The sequence below is a fragment of the Alligator mississippiensis genome, chromosome 11 (assembly GCF_030867095.1).
Source record: "Alligator mississippiensis isolate rAllMis1 chromosome 11, rAllMis1, whole genome shotgun sequence".
NCBI lineage: Eukaryota > Metazoa > Chordata > Crocodylia > Alligatoridae > Alligator > Alligator mississippiensis.
Window position 1 is genome coordinate 27,518,383 of NC_081834.1, and position 10,565 is coordinate 27,528,947.

Below are 10,565 nucleotides of genomic sequence, written 5' to 3' on the forward strand. Positions count from 1 at the left end.
AGTATGTGTGATCCCAGGAGCAGAGGAACACAAGGAGATGGGCAGGCACTGCCTCTGACAGTGATGATTCAGTCATCGCGGCTTTCTCATCAACTAGCAATTAAGGCCACAGGGCTGGATGCCTGGTGAGCGTTCTCACTCTGCTGCATAAAAGATGGAGTAAAGGAACTCAATAACTGTCATAAAGAAGGAAGAACAGTGGCTTCACCAGGCAGGCGAGGATCAATATCCAATTGGTGGTGACACAAGGCCCCCCGCCAGCACTGGCTGCAGCTACTGGCACCCATATGACTGATAGGCTGGGCCACAGACTTCCCCTTGCTGCTTTGCCCTTCCCTTGTCCTTTACCTCTTCCTTCAAGCTACCCCCTTCTCCTCTGTCTCCCTTTTAACTTTCCCTCCATTTTCTTCTTTTACCCTCCTCTTTACTTCTTTCCTATATAATTTGTTCTCCTCTTCCAATTTCTCCCCATGCTCCACTCCAGTGTGGGCTGTCAGTCCCAGCCTGGATCATTGCGAACAGGGGATGGAGTGAGTTCAATGTGAAATGCAAGCTGAGGATGCAGGGCATTCATCTTTTCACTCACTTTCTACCCATTTATCTTTCCTCTTTCACGTTCCTCCTTTTCTCTGTCACTCCATCAGAGCCTTTCCCTTGTTTCTCTTTCCCTCTGGTGCAGGGCAGTAAATCTCCCCCCTCAACGAATTAACCCTCCCTGAGTGTTCAGAGTGAATTATCGCCTCATCTATAATCATCCAGAGACAAAGATAGATGATTGTTTAGGAGAGAGAGACTGCTGGAGAGGGAGGGAGGCTGGGAGGGAAACAGCTCTAAAGACTTCATAGCTGCTGGGCCTATCTAGGGAAACATTTCAAGGGAAAGTCTTCTCCACAGAATCTCCTCTAGAAGATGCCGTGGTGACTAGACCTGGATAACTCCAGCTAGGCCAGGGCCAACTGCTCCTAGGGTTCCTCCCTCCCAACTGCGCAGTGCACACTCCACGTCCTCTCCTCAGAAGCCTTGTCTACATTACAGACTATTTATCACAAAGGCCTACTCTTGCCAACTCTAGTTCAGGTGCGCTGGCAGGCCCAGAGGGCTGCTTCTGCTCTGCCTGGATGGGAAGATGAGTCACCTGTCTCAGAAAATTTCCTTGAGCGCTTCTTGGAGGGAACTCTGTTGTTAAGTGAAGAGGAGTCTCCCTGAAGGAGCAGCTGTGATCCAGCTCCCATGTCATGTTTCTGTGGCCGCAGTGTGACATGCAGCAAGACACAGAGACTTTACGTTTGTTCTCTCTTCTCCTATTGTTTCCTTCCATTGACAATAAAAATCATTTGGACTGAAAGTGCAAGGTTGCTCTTCATGGCTCATAAAATATAACACGGACATCATCAAATGATGAAGATTTTGGCCTCACAAAACATTCAAGCTGAGATCAAAACCTCCTTCCAATCTCAACATAAAATCCTTGGACCAAGGGCCAGATTCACATAGGGATTTTGGCACCCAAAATTGTTAATAGGCATCTAGTAGGCTTAATAGCCATTCAAATAAATGGGGTTCAGGTGCCTGAAATATTGTAATGCTTTTTTAAATCCAATTAAATGCTTCTCTACATCTCTGAGAAGGGTCCTGGCAGGTTGGTGCAAGGGATGAGGCAAGGGGTAATGTGGCATCATATGATAATTACATTTAGGGGTCTGCTGCTTTCTTCAACTATCTGAATGCTTCAGTATGATGCATCATTCACTCCTGCATGCGGAGGGTGGGCCCAATGCAGTGAAAGACCAAGTTCTTGTCAGAGCCAGGCAAGAAACGAGGTGTAACTGAGGTCTCCAATAAATCACAATTTTCTCCCTGTATGAGCAGAACAGAGGGCCCTGGCCACCCAGTGAGGTGAGTAATTAGTCTGGCTGTGCTGTTGGTTAGTTAGCCAGCCAGATCCAGCCCAGGACCAGCTATCTCAGTGCTCCAAGTCAAGGTCAGGATCAATACCCTGCCGTGATTAAATAAAGCCCCAACAAAGGAGGTTGCCTGACGTACGTGTGTGTGTGTGTGTGTGTGTGTGTGTGTGTGTACTGGCCCATTTCCTATTGAAAGTCACAAGCAGCACCAGGTGTTAGGAAACCTAGCCCAATGCCTGGGTTACAGCCATCAAGTGATGAAGCATAGATTCCCCTGCAGCTTACCGCAGCTGGCATTAGCTCTTCAGGGCTTTGGGCAAAGTCTCAATGGAGAGATATCTTCACCACCGATCTAATTGTAAAGGACAATATTTGAACTGTTCTCCTTAACTAGTCTGGCAACTACTGCAAACACTTACGGTGAAGTTACATGGTACACTTAGACCATACTACATCTGTGGAATGGTAAGTGATGTTACTTACATGTGCTATGAGCAGTTACACATTAAGGGTTAACACTGTTTCTTGCCTGCACAGCCACTAGAGGGCTGGTGAACAGGGGCATTGTCCCTGCTTGTGGCAGGACCTGGGAGCAGGGCAACCTGGGATGCTGGAGAAGTGTAAATTGCTCATTTTATCTCCACTGAGCTGGCTGAAGTTACCCTAATGCTAGCTAAGCATTACCCTAATGCTACCCTGTGCTGGCCCCAGCAGCCTCACTTGGGATCCTTGTGGCCTCTCAGGGCAGCAGTGGCACTGAGCTGGCTGCTAAGAGCTTGGCCAGCAGCCAAAGTGTGGCTCTGGTTGGCCAGGCTCCAGTTTCTGGTAGCACACATTGTTGCCAAATGCGCCACACTGCTTTTTTTGGTGGCAGGGTTTTTTTTACACTGGGATCTCTCCGTGTTAAAGAAAAACACTGTGCTGTGAATTGGGACCCATGGCACATGAGTGCATGTGCACCACCTGCCGTTTGCAGCACTTCAGACAGTGTTGAGGCACCGCAAGCTGCACATACACACTCGTGGGAACACACCCATGAAGGGCTCTGCAAGTATTACAAGGATCTTGATAGCAATTAGTTGGCTTGCACATCAGACTCAGAAGGAGCTGCCAGCCCTGCATGGGTAATGGGGACTAACCCCACATTGGAGCCCCTTCTCAGTCCTCCAGGTCTTAGCTGACACTTGCACTGATGTTGCTTGTGCTGTGCCAAGAAAGGCTCCAGTCCCCAGGTTCACCACTTCCCATTTAACCCCTTTCCCTGCCCCACAGCACAGACTTAGCAAGTTCTCAATCCTCTCTCCTGGAAGCCAAAGCTGAACACCCAGACTCTTAGGAAAGAGTTGTGAGATGAAAAGATGCCCAGGTATGGATTTGCGAATAAGTGTGCTCAACTGCTTGAGGCCCATGGATTCGTTTCAGTCTATGCTGAGCTAAAAAATTCTATCTGGTGTCACATCAGGAGGAGTTTGGACAAAGCCCAGCCATTAACTTTCAGGTAGCTGCAATCTACAGTAAGAACGAGCCCATATTTACTAGATATCTATGGGAAACCTGGATGTAGTAGTGCCCTTTGGACAACTTTCCTGCAGTTCTACCATTGATCCATGAAAATATTAAAATCAAAATCTGGAACTTGCATGTGAGGACTAAGGTCTCTCCACACAGGAAGAAGGAACAATCCTTCCCAGTGCTGTGTGGTGGGACAGGATTGCTTTGTAGCTGCTGTTCCTGGACATGGGGACATGGGGAATGTCCTGGCAGCATGATCTAGTGCAGGGGTGGCCAACCTGTGACACATGTACCACAAGTGGCATAGGCAGGTTCTGTGTGGCATGCAGCAGATCAGGGAAATGACAAGCAGCACAGCGGCAGATAGGGCAGGAAAGCAGAGCAGCAGATGGGGCAGGAGAAGGGGGTTGGAGTAGCACTCTGGAAGGGTATAAGGCTAATATATATCATGTCTGTCAAAAGTTTTGCCCCCTAACTCTGGTCTAGTGGATAGGGCACTGGCCTGGGCATCAGGAGGCCTGGATTCTACCCTCTGCTTTGCCAGTAACCTGCTCTCTGTCCCTCTGATTCTTCATCTGGGAAATGGAGGTTATGAGTCTAGTCTACCTATATCAATGGCTTTGAGATCTGCATGATAAGATGGCTGGTGGATCTGCAAAGCTTTGTATGTCACAATAACATTCCTTGTCTTCTCCTGCCTACAGAGCTGTTTCTCATCCTGCAAGCAAGTATGCATCTAAATCCTACTCCTGCTGTAGAGCTCAACTGGGCTAGTACAGAGACATCAAATACTTTGCCCACAAACATGCTGAGAGCCTGTGATCAGGGCAGGAATTGAACCCACATCTCCTGAGTACCAGCCCAGTGCTGCACTGTAGCAAACCTACATAGATTTCCACTTATTTTCAACCTGAATTCCTCATTCATACTATGAAAAACAATGTTGTTTTTCCCACTTGTATCTGATAAATGTTGGTGGAATAAGGCAAAGGGGCTCTGTATCTTTCTCAGTCGGGCAGCGATGGATTAAGCCTCTCATAGAAATTGCTTCCTTTAAAAGATTCATCTTCAGGCTAAAAGACTAGGAAAATAAATGTGAAGGAATTTGGCAACCATTCATGGAGTGTACCAACGCAGAGTAAAGGGCTGGGAAAGCAAAGGCAGCTCTCATTAACTTAACACATAAACTTTATGGCAGGCACAGAAAATGACAAATCTTGCTAAGGCATTAAACAGCTCCTGAAATGCACATTGCTTCAGCACAATGTTCTGTGTCGTTCAAGAGTCTGGAGAGCTGAGCTGTGTCCTAGCTGGTACAAAGAGTGGGGGCAGACAGCATGTTTCAGAGATTTCCTGACGGCTCTTTGGTGCTGATCTCCAACTGGTGTTGATGACAATAGATCCACTGAAGGCAACAGAGCAAACACCAGTTTTCACCAGCTGAGCATCTGGTCCCACCTATTTCTATGGGAGCCAGGTTACATCCCACCATGTGGCCTGGGAACAATGACAATTTGCGATGCTTGGAAGAAGGGTTGCATCCTTGTCCGAAGCTTTCTGGATCAGTCAATGAAACTGGCTGAACACAGAGGAGTGCATTCTCCCCATCTCTCGAAGAAAAGCACAGCAGCCATGCTGCATCTGAAGCTCTGGATAGTGGCAGAAACAAGCCCTCCCAGGAGCAGACTATACATCCCAGTCCCACCAATATGGATCAGATCTCCAGGGCTGCTTGCATACCCAGGGAATCAAGGGGAGTAGTGTTTGCTCCAGATTTGTCCCTCTCTGACTCTTTATCTCAAAGACTGCCTGACACAACACTGAGTGCATCCTCTAATCAAAGGCCTTGATGGTCTACAGCAACACTCGGCAGTAGAGGTCTCCTCTTTAGAGGTCGGGCTCATCCTGGAATCTTGGCGTGTTTCTATGGCTCCCTTCTCTACAGGACTGTACTGATTGGGTATTTGAATCCAAGGCAGCATTTACCATCTAATTGCTGCTTAACAAACTCTGCTTATTACAGCCTCCTAAATGGGGAAGATGAGGTGCAATCATGTTAAACAGTTTACGCATCACTAAAACTGATTGGTAGGGAGCTCCCCGCAAGGCAAAGGATGTGTGTGGGGGGTGGGGGGAGGAGAGGGGGTATTAATGACAGGGTCCTGCTTTCCCTCTCTCTCTTGCTTATTTGCTCTCCCGCTGCAGTGCTTAAAATGTAAATGAATTTCATTATTAGCAACTCCATCGCTAATTACCATCCAAAGCCATTCATTACCCTGTCAGCTTATTTGTTGGAGGACAACAGAGTGGATCGTTTATTCCATGCTAAGGAATAGCTGAAATGAGCTCATGCATAAAGAACGGAGAGTGGGAGATGGGAGGCAGATGAGGCTCAGGCAAAGGTGGGGGTTGTGGGGGGAGCAGGGAGAGCACGGAAAGGAGAAAGGGAAAGACAAACCTATGGTGAGGGAAGGAAAATGAAGAGTGCTTCATTAGAGACACATCAGGAAAGGGGAGAGGAAAGATCAAGGGAGGGAAAATTGAGAAAAAGTAATTAAAAATGGAGAATGAGAGAGAGAGAGAATATAAGGGTAGGAAAGCAAAGCAATAATGCTTTCCACATGCACTCATCCATCCATCCACCCATGTGGACAAACAGTCAAATTGCAGTGAATTAATGGGAGTGCAGACTTACTACAGGCTTGCTGATGTGTGGTAACTAGTTGCTCGGTCCTGCCTTACGCTGAACCAAAGATGACCAGGGGTAACCTGCCTAGGTGGATGAAATGAAGTTAAGTTTCCCTGGGTTAGCTTTCACTTGTCACAGGGAGACGCACACAGACAGACAGTTACTCTGAAGCAGCTGATGACCACAATGCAATTGGGTTTGACATCCATGTAGGAGGGGAGACCAAAAAAAATCTATCACAGTAGCCTTTAACTTTAAAAAGAAAGACTACACAAAATGGAAGATAGTGAAAGAGAAGTTAAAAAGGGCCCCGAAGGAGGTGAAGAAAATGCAAACAGCATGGGACCTGCTTAAAATGCCATATTGGAGGTACAGGGAAAATGCATAGTGAGGAGTGTAGGAGGGCTATTAGGAAGGCCCAGGCAGGGATGGAACTCAGGATAGCGTCCAGGATTAAGGACAACAAAAAGTCCTTTTTCAAGTACATTGGGAGCAAGAAGAGGGCACCAGGCAATGTAGGGCACTTGCAAGACACAAACGGTAATCTGGTGGCCATGCCAGACAAGAAAGCTGATATTTTTAACAGTTTCTTTGCCTCTGTTTTCCTGAACAGGGACCAGGATATCCCACCTACCAGAGGTTGGGACAATCTTGGGGATAGCTCTATCAAGCCTTTAGTCAGTGCAGATGTAGTGCGGGATCTTCTGGAAGGGCTAGACATTTTTAAATCTGCAGGTCCAGATGCCCTCCACCCAAAGGTCTTGAGGGAGCTAGCAGGGGTCATCGCGGAGCCTTTGGCCCAGCTGTATGAGCATTCGTGGTCATCTGGCCAGGTGCCGGGGGATTGGAAACTGTCTAATGTGGTCCCTATTTTTAAGAAGGGGAGGAAGGAGGACCCAAGCAATTATAGGCCTGTAAACCTCACCTCGGTGCTAGGGAAGCTCTTGGAGAAGATCATCAAGGAGCACATCTGTGGGGGGCCTGCAGGGGAGATCATGCTCCGGGGCAATCAGCATGGGATCACCAAAGGCAGGTCCTGCCAGACCAACCTGATTGCCTTTTATGACCAGGTGACTAAATCCTTGGATGATGGTGTTGCCGTGGACGTAGTCTTTCTAGACTTTAAGAAGGCCTTTGACACTGTCTCTCACCCCATCCTCATCAATAAATTAAGTGACTGTGGCATTGATGCCTGCACAGCTGGATGGGTAAAAAATTGGCTGACGGGGCACACCCAGAGAGTAGTGGTGGGTGGATTGTACTCAACCTGGTGAGATGTGAGCAGTGGGGTACACCAGGGCTCAGTCCTCGGGCCCGCTCTGTTTAACATCTTCATCAGCGACTTGGACGAGGGGGTGGAAAGCACGCTGTCCAAGTTTGCTGACGACACTAAGATGTGGGGCGAGGTGGACACACTTGAAGGGAGAGAAAGGCTGCAACTAGATTTAGACAGACTACAAAAGTGGGCAGATGAGAATAGGATGGGGTTCAATGCAGACAAATGCAGGGTGCTGCACCTTGGGAGAAGGAATCCACAGCATACATACAGGCTGGGGAGTTCCCTTCTTGAAAGCACAGAGGCAAAAAGGGACCTTGGAATCATTATTGACTCCAAGATGAACATGAGCTGCCAATGCCAGACCGCAGCCAGCAAGGCCAGCCATACCTTGTCATGCATCCAAAGGTGCATCTCAAGCCGGTCCAGAGAGGTGATACTCCCCCTCTATGCGACTTTGGTCAGGCCGCAGTTGGCGTACTGCATCCAGTACTGGGCGCCACACTTCAAGAGGGATGTGGCCAGCCTGGAGAGGGTTCAGAGGAGGGCCACCCACTTGGTGAGAGGGCAGCAGGACAGGCCCTACGAGGAGAGACTGAAGGACCTGAACCTGTTCAGCCTCAGCAAGAGGAGGCTGAGCGGGGACCTGGTGGCTGCCTACAAACTCATCAAAGGGGATCAACAGCAAATAGGCAGAGCTCTTTTCTCCCCAGCACCACCTGGGGTGACGAGGAACAATGATAATAAGCTGATGGAGAATAGGTTTAGGTTAGAGATCAGAAGGCAATATTTTACAGTTAGGGTGACCAAAATCTGGAACCAACTTCCCAAGTAAGTGGTCCTCACCCCTACCTTGGGCAAATTCAAGAGGAGGTTGGATGATCACCTGTCTGGGGTCTTGTGAACCCAGTATTCATTCCTACCTGTGGCAGGGGGTCAGGCTAGATGATCTGTTCAGGTCCCTCCTGACCCTAGCTACTATGAAACTATGAAACATATCACAAAACAAAAAATGGAAAACGGACCAAAATAAAACCAGCTTGGTTTAATGGAAGAGTTGCACAAGGCAACAAACAGAAAAAAGGCTTCTTTTAAAAAGTGGAAGATAAATCCTAATGAGGAAAATAAACAAGAACATAAATGCTGCTAAATCAAATGAAAAACTGTACTAAGACAAGCTAAAAAAGGATTTGAAGAGAAATCAGCTAGAGACATAAAAGGTGACAGTAAAAAATTATTTAAGTACATTAAAAGTCAAAGACCTGCCAGGGACTCAGTTTGGCCTTTGGATGATCAGTACATAAAAGGGATGTTAAAGGATGAGAGGGCCATTGCTGAGAAATTAAATGCATTTTCTTTTCATCTGTTTTCACTGTGGAAGCTGTTAAGGAGATTCCTTCACCAGATCCAGTCTTCTCTAGGGACAAATCAGTGGAGCTAACCCAAACTGAGGTTTCAGTAGATGAGGTTTTAGAGGAATTTGATAAACTAAACAAAACCAAATCACGAGGACCAGATGGCATTCACTTTGGGGTCCTGAAAGAACTCCGATTGGAAATTGCTGAGCTCTTAACTGTAGTATGTAACCTATCACTGAAAACAGCTTTGGTACCAGAGGACTAGAGGGTTGCCAATGTGCCTCTAATATTTAAAAAAAGGCTCTAGAGAGGACTACAGGCCAGTAAGCCTAACTTCTATTCTTGGAAATCTGGTAGAAACAATAATAACAAAAATAATTTTTCAGCATGTGGATGAGTAGAGTACGACTTGCTGGGAAGGAATCAACATGGCTTTGACAACAGGAAATCAGGCCTCACAGGCCTACTAGAGTTCTTTGCGGATGTCAATAAGGAGGTGGATCAGGCTGATCCAGCTGACATAATATATTTGGATTTCCAAAAAAGCCTTTGGCAAGGTCCTCCATCAGAGGCTCTTAACAAAATTAGGTAGTTGTGGGATTACAGGGAATGCCCATTTGTGGATTAGAAATTGCCTTTAAAATAGAAAGCAAAAAGTGAGTACAAATGGTCAGTTTTCAGGATGGAAAGAAGTAAACAGTGGGATTCCCAAGGGGATTCTGTGTTGGGACCAGTGCTGTTTAATGTATTTATAAACGATCTGGAAAAGGGGGTAAGTAGCTAGGTGGCCAAATTTGCAGATGAGACAAAATTATTCCAAAATGGTAAAGATCAAGTTGCACTGTGAGGAATTACAGAAGGATCTGGCATGATTGAGCGAATGGGTAACTAAATGACAGATGACATTCAATGTATACTAGTGTTAAAGTGATGCACCTGGGAGAAAATAATCCAAACTATACATATACTATAATGGGCTCCACATTAGCTGTTACTACACAGAAAAGAGATCTGGGAGTCATTGTTCACTAAAAACATCATTTTAGCGCTCAGCAGCTATTAAAAAGGTAAAGAAAATGTTAGGGATTGTTAAGAAGGTTAAGAATAAACAAAACTGATAGTATCATCATGCCCCTTTATAAATCCATGGTGCACCCACATCTTGAATACTGTGCCCAGTTCTGTTTCCCATACTTCAGAAGGTTATAGAAGAACTAGAGAAGGTAAAGAGAGGGATTATTAGTGGTATGAAGGGGCTTCCACATGAGGAGAGTCTAAAGAGGCTAGGCCTATCCAGCTTAGAAAAGAGATGCTTGAGGGGGGACATGATAAGAGTTTACTAAATACTAAATGGTGAAGGGAATGGAAATAGGGATTTATTATTTACTGTCTCACAATACAAGAACTAGGGGTCACAAAATGAAACTAGCAGGTAATAAGTTGAAAATTAACAAAAGGATGTTCTTTTTCACACAGCTTCTAATTCAAGCGTGGAATTAATTGCCACCAGATGTTGTGGAAGCTGACAGTTTAGCTGGATTCAGAAAGGGATTGGACAAATCCTTGGAGAAAAGGGGCATCAGTAGCTATTGAACATGAGAGTTAGGGAAACAGCCTCTAAATTAGACCTTCCTAGACCTTAAATGCTGGAGGCTGCAAGACAGAATGACAAGTGGGGGAAAAAGCCCTGGTCATAGCCTCTTCACTCTCCCTTTCAGAGACAGCCCTTCCCTCCTCTGCCACTGTGTGACACAGGATACTGGACAAGATGGGCCTGTGGTCTGACCCAGTAAATGACAGTTCTTATGTTCTTATGATGCAAAAGT